The following is a 6,740-nucleotide window of genomic DNA, read 5'->3' as shown; positions in this document are numbered from 1 at the left end:
ATTTTCAACGTTGACAAATGGAGCAGAGGGGGATGGAACAGCAGGCATTCCAGTGTCTGGTCTGATTTCTAGTTTGCCGACATTGTTCAGGAAAATAGTCTTCTCAACCTGTTGCGCATCATTAAACACCTGTGTGCCCATTGACGCGCACCGATAAACCGCAGTCTAATAAATAACAAGCTAATCAATGATAAAACTGGAATAAAAAACGACCATATATATATTTTCAGATATCTCTATATACTATAATCATTTTGGTAATACCTATTTTTAGAGGGATTTTGTCATTTAATGGATGTGGGTGGTAAGGGGGTATGGGGTGTCGGTGGTTGGGGGTGTCGGTGGTTGGGTGTGTCGGTGGTTGGATGTGTCGGTGGTTGGGTGTGTTGGTGGTTGGTGGTTGGGGGTGTCGGCGGTTGGATGTGTCGGTGGTTGGATGTGTCGGTGGTTGGGTGTGTTGGTGGTTGGTGGTTGGGTGTGCCGGCGGTTGGGTGTGTCGGTGGTTGGATGTGTCGGTGGTATGGGGTGTCGGTGGTTGGATGTGTTGGTGGTTGGTGGTTGGGTGTGTCGGTGGTTGGATGTGTCGGTGGTTGGGTGTGTTGGTGGTTGGTGGTTGGGTGTGTCGGTGGTTGGGTGTGCCGGCGGTTGGGTGTGTCGGCGGTTGGATGTGTTGGTGGTTGGGTGTGTCGGTGGTTGGATGTGTCGGCGGTTGGATGTGTCGGTGGTTGGATGTGTCGGTGGTTGGGTGTGTCGGTGGTTGGATGTGTCGGCGGTTGGATGTGTCGGTGGTTGGATGTGTCGGTGGTATGGGGTGTCGGTGGTTGGGTGTGTCGGCGGTTGGATGTGTCGGTGGTTGGGTGTGTCGTGGTTGGATGTGTCGGCGGTTGGGTGTGTCGGCGGTTGGGTGTGTCGGTGGTTGGGTGTGTCGGCGGTTGGGTGTGTCGGCGGTTGGATGTGTTGGTGGTTGGGTGTGTCGGTGGTTGGATGTGTCGGCGGTTGGATGTGTCGGTGGTTGGATGTGTCGGTGGTTGGGTGTGTCGGTGGTTGGATGTGTCGGCGGTTGGATGTGTCGGTGGTTGGATGTGTCGGTGGTATGGGGTGTCGGTGGTTGGGTGTGTCGGCGGTTGGATGTGTCGGTGGTTGGGTGTGTCGTGGTTGGATGTGTCGGTGGTTGGTGGTTGGGTGTGTCGGTGGTTGGTGGTTGGGTGTGCCGGCGGTTGGGTGTGTCGGCGGTTGGATGTGTTGGTGGTTGGGTGTGTCGGTGGTTGGATGTGTCGGCGGTTGGGTGTGTCGGCGGTTGGATGTGTCGGTGGTTGGAGGGGGGTTGTGGAGTGGAGTCCTCCGCCTCCTCTTCCCTTTGCGGCGGAGGGGAGTGGAGCTGACGTTGGGAGCTGCTCGGCTGAAGCGCGGTCCCCGTCGGGGCGGCTGGCAGGCGTGCAGATACCCCGGCCCCGCCGAATGGCAGCTGTTCAGGGGCCGCTTTCAACCGCGGCCCGGTTTGATGGGCGGCTGTCAGGACGGGCGATGGACAGAAGCTTTCCGGGGGGACGCAGAGAGACAGCGGGGGGAGGGGGTGAGAGGGAGGGAGATGCTTACCAGAGAGTCTCAGAGCGACAGCCGGAGAGGGAGGAGAGACAGACACGTGCTGAGGCGGGCGGACGAGGGGGAGGCGAGGGACGGGGGATGGGTGTCGTGTGGACAGTGACCCTGACATCAAGGTCCATGGGTGTAACGAGACGCCTTCAGCTCTGACGGCCGGCGCATGGACACAGGATGGAAAGAGGGCTGCATGCTGGTGGAGTGTGTGTGTGTGTGTGTGTGTGTGTGTGTGTGTGTGTGTGTGTGTGCGTGTGCGTGTGTGTGTGTGTGTGGGGGCTCAGGCTGAAGATGAGAAATTAGCACTGGGGTTAAGTAAAGCTTCAAGGTCCGGTCGTTACTGGGTCACAGAGGTTACGTCAAGCTGGTTCGCGCGCGCACACACACACACACACACACACACACACACACACACACACACACACACACACACACACACACACCGAGAAACATTTCGTCCTTTTCCATTAGTGTCATCTCTCTGCCATTTGAGCAAACCCCCTCCCCAACCCCCAACAAGGGCGTTAATTGCGTAAACAGCCGACGTGTATACCTTAAAGCATGTTGTGTGTTGAGGATGATCGCGGCCTTCCTACGCATGAGAGGCAATTAGGAAACCAAGCAACACGGAGCTAACGTGCTTCCCCGTGTGCCAGGCGGAGACGAGCTGCAGGGGCAGCAACCTGACCGCTTCGGCCTCGCTGGCTAATCCGTCGCATTTTCTACGGTGTTTCGGTTCGGCCTGTTTGCGGCGGCGTTGGCGGCCGCTGAAACAGATGGGGTTTGAAGTAGGTCATCGGGGTCGCGTTTACTCTGGGCTTTTGTACAACAAGTGATGGATTCATCACTGGAGGCACTCGAGTTGAAGATGGGAAACCTGTAATCGCTGAGTTTTGTGTGGTTATTTGTTTCTTTGATTCCACACTTGGTGGTTTGTACCTTGCTGTGCTTCCACACTGTTTGTTTGTTGTGGTGTTTGGTGGATAAAGGAGATGAGACAAAATTTGGAGGCAAGAGAGAGGCACGCTTTCGGGTTTATTTAGTTAAACCAAATGGTGAAGATAGCAAGCATTACAATGCTTTCAAGTGCCAATTATTTTAGCAACAAGATGGTAAGTTGTTACAACAACAAACAAAACATCAAAATATCCTTTAAGTTGATAGATAAACGAATTACACTGAGTATTTGAAGGCCGTGGGAGGCAAACAAAACCACTTGCTAACGTCTGTTCAACAATTGCAAGTAGGGAAACAAAACAAAACAAAAATACAGAAGGCATGATTCTACTCTCAGACACACGGAGGACGACCCTATAATAAGAAACATGTCATGATTCCAGCAGCTTGCCTCCATTTCTGCCAAGCTCTGCCTCGTAACCTCGCAGCCTATCAGCGGAGATAATGGATTAATTTAGCCACGCCTGAGTCTCGAACCCGGTACCTCCGTGGGAACCCGATAGTGCCATGACAGTGACGTGCTCGCCCAGTTATTCACCGGGAATCCAGTGAGCATAGGGGGGACCTTTGTCAGACGGATCCAGCGTTCCCAGCAAACGTTGCTAATTGGTTTATGCCATTTCCCGACGAGCTGGAAGTTATTTTTTTATAACGAGTAACAGAGACACCTCCTAGCATCAAAACGTGACGCAATTTCAGAGATCCCTAAACCCGACAAGGATATTGTAAAACACAGAGGTAGAGAAAAATATAGATAATCACGCAAATTTATAATCTTTATAATCTTTGCAATATGTTGAAACGTGAATAAGCAAGGCTCCTTTCCTATGATGAATGCACCCTGAGACAAAAAAAAATATGATTTATGTCAGCCTATTAACTAATGCATCCAACTGCTAGGCAGATATGAATCCTAATAAGCCTTTCCCTGCAGCCGGGTTTATACGGCAGGATGTGTAGCAGTATATCAAACCGCGGCCATTTGGTCTCAATAACTCCATAATAAAGCCTGCATATAAACCATGAATAAATTCCCCCTTCGCCATTTTGACAGTGGCCATTCACACACTCAGGCCTCATCGTCGGCAATCATATGCAACTCGCCAGAATCTAATGGTCCGGGAACCAGAGCCAAGCCTGAGTTTTATCTCCTTCTTGGGGGGAGAGGGGAGGACAAAAAAGGAGGAAGGGAACGAAGCACAGCGATGTGCTGTGTATCAGTCACATGACAAAGTCCCTCCCTCTCTCTCCCCCTCTCTCTCCCTCTTTGGCTCTCTTCGCTCCCCCCCCCCCTCTTATTTGAAAGTGAACTTCCTCTTCACAATCAGCGCAGAGAGTGGCTCGTTCTTTTGTTCTTCGTCAATCTCTGACCTTTCTCGGCGGCGCCCACAATGTAATTGAGTGTCAAGCGGAGAAGCGTCTGGGGCCGCCCGGGGTCCCCGATTCCTCGCCTCACCCCTCAAGGGCCCCGGCTCCCATCGTTTGCGTTCGTCCCCTTAATGTGGGGGCCCCTCCGCCGACCCCCCGACATCCAACCAGCGAAACACACGAGAGATAAACTACAATCAGGCGCTGATTGAATATCAGCGGCGAGGAATGGTGGGGTGGTGGAGGGGGGGGGGGGGTTGTGGAAATTACAAGGGCTTAACTGTCAGACACGTATCCCTGCCAAATGTAATCAGAGCATAATGAATGTTTGCCCTTTACAGTGAGCAAGGCAGCAGCAAAGGGCCACAAAATCGGTTATGAACTCGACGCTTCGCGGATCGCCACATTGCTGTGTCTCCGCTTGCCCTTAATGATGTTATTTCCCCCTGGGATTGTGGATCCTAGCGGTCTTTATCCCTGACCCTTGACCCCAGCAGTGCTCTTAGGACAGTTGGTAGTACAATTTGTGTCTGGATTGAAATTTGACGAGATGTACAGAGTTTGAAACTAATGTGTGTTGTTTATTTGCTTACGTTGCAGCTCTTGAACTGTCTGGGAGGTGGCTTGAGTGCTGAAAGGTAAGTTTGAATTTATGTTTTAGGACTGTATTATACACACACTCACTTGACTTGTCGGTAACACAACCGTTCCAACTGTTGGTACGCAGCAACATTTTAAACACAGTCCAATCAACTGCTGTCAATTACAGGTAGATCATTATCCAATCAGCCGTTGGCTCTTGGACAATACTCTGTAAACTGCTTAGAAAAACACAGATTCACTCAGACCCCGATAAACAAGCTGTTAAGCAGCATAATGAAGTCATGGCGTTCACGGCTGGAATTTATTGGACCAATCCAGGTCTGTGCTAACACTGGACCAGAGTGGGGCACCCGGCCCTTCAGAGGGTGTGAGTGTGGAGAAGACCCTAGTGCCCCCCCCCTCCCCCCCCCCCCCCTCCCATCCGAACTGTTTTCATTAGCCTGGTGCCAGAGATCTGCGGAGGGCCGCCTTGGTGATCACGGATACCAGCGAGCCAATAAGGACTCGCACTGAACCGCGTCTGACAGAGATAAATGGCACATCGCAGCGTCTGAAACCTATGTGCGTTGCCTCTGTTACACATTGACTTTTTAGCATTGATGGAAGACAAGCGGACCGCACACAGACCCGAATAGGCTTTGTGGGGGTGGGGGAAGAGTACGGAGGGTATATACGCCGGGTGTGTGACGCTGTGTTGCAAATGAACCAAATCCGCTTGTCATTCAGATGTGTTGTGTGTTTGTTCCTGTGTGAATGTTCCCGTTTTAAACCAAAACAGATCTTTGAACAAACGATAAGCCGCTTGTACAGTGTGGCCATATAGCTTATTATGTGTACTTGGATGACGAAGCACAATGTATTAGAGGAATGTGGTGCCTACAGACATGTTTGCGTAACATATCCCATGAATGTTTAATTAATAGTTCTGGCATCCAGACTTTTAAGTGGACCATGTCTACTTGATTAAGGGTTTCAAAACAACAAGAGCACTTTTTGTTCTCCCTTTCCCTTCAAAATGACTGTAGCCAGCCGTTGTACATAATAAAGTTACCTGGCTACAGTTTTCAGTTCGGCCATGTCTTTCCAAACGAATTAAAACCATTTCAAACCAAAAAGGCAAACTGAATAATGAACAGCAAAACGACAATTACTGCACTGCAATGAATAATGTTTTGCGGCGCTCATTTTTAAAGACCAGTGTCGGCCTCACTTAAAGACATATTTCAGTAAGTAATCGGTGGGCATTTGTTCCCCCACGCGTCTCCAGTTTCATCGGATCATAGCGCAGGCAGCGGGCTGGTGAGTCGGAGGCTTAATTAGTGACAGGCCTCTGACGCGTCAGGCGCGGTTAATCAGACGCTCCTGTCTATCCCTTTTGTTTGGTAGGCTGCCCCTTGCGTCACCTCTGTGTGTGTGTGTGTGTATGTGTGTGTGTGCACCACATAAGGTTGTGTGAAATGAATATGCGTGTGTGTTTTTAAGTATAGCATATCTGCGTGGATGTACGTTTCGCTACGTTCTTCGATTCCAGGGTGTGTGGCCATACATAGAGGAGGCATATGTGTGCGTGTGCATCTGGGGTAAGTGTGTAGAAGCATGTAGAGTGGAGTGTACCACGTCGGAAGTGTGCGCGTGCATGTGCGAGCGTGCTTGTGCATGTAGGTGTGAGCAGGGGGTGTCTCCGGCGTGTCTGCAGATGTGATGGATGAAAGGCGCTTTGAGGAGCGACTGGGAGGGAAAGGTCTTTCCCACACCACCCACACACTTTCTTCTCTCTCTCTCTCTCTCTCTCTCTCCCCTGTGTTCTCCTCACCCTCGCACCATAGCACACCTCTCTCCTCTCCACAGCATCCTCCCGCCTCTTCCCTTTCTCCCTATCTTCTGACTCATTTTGACTCCCCCCCCTCTCTCACTCTCCCTCTTTATCTCTCTCCCTCCTGACCGTCTCTTCGTGGCGCCTGCCGCCGCCCGCCCCCTGACTTGCGCTGCCAGCTTCCGAGCCACGTTTTCCCTGTCGATCGCTCTTCATCTGCCCCTCGTTTTGTGCCTCCCATACTGAGCTCCTATTGGCGCCTGTCCTCTCTCATTGGTGGCTTCTGCTTTCACCCTCCCTCCCTTCTACTGTATGTCTCTCATCCCACGATCTCTCTCACTCTGTGTTGCACCCTCGCTTCCCTCATCCCATCACTCACCTCTCCTCTCTGCGCTCTGCGATT

General features: G+C 51.6%; 1 long non-coding RNA gene across 1 annotated transcript in view; it reads left to right on the top strand.

Moving 5' to 3' along the window:
* The window catches only part of LOC132445631 (uncharacterized), a 225,607-nt gene extending 220,993 nt beyond the window's left edge, over nt 1-4,614 (top strand). Inside the window, exon 9 of the long non-coding RNA XR_009522667.1 lies at nt 4,522-4,614. This is a non-coding gene — a long non-coding RNA (uncharacterized LOC132445631). The remainder of the gene's footprint in view (nt 1-4,521) is intronic.
* Nucleotides 4,615-6,740: the final 2,126 nt, after the last annotated feature.

This window comes from Gadus macrocephalus, chromosome 17 (assembly GCF_031168955.1).
Source record: "Gadus macrocephalus chromosome 17, ASM3116895v1".
Taxonomy (NCBI): Eukaryota; Metazoa; Chordata; class Actinopteri; order Gadiformes; family Gadidae; genus Gadus; species Gadus macrocephalus.
The sequence above is the reverse complement of the archived record's forward strand: the minus strand, read 5'-3'. Positions and strand labels throughout refer to the sequence as shown.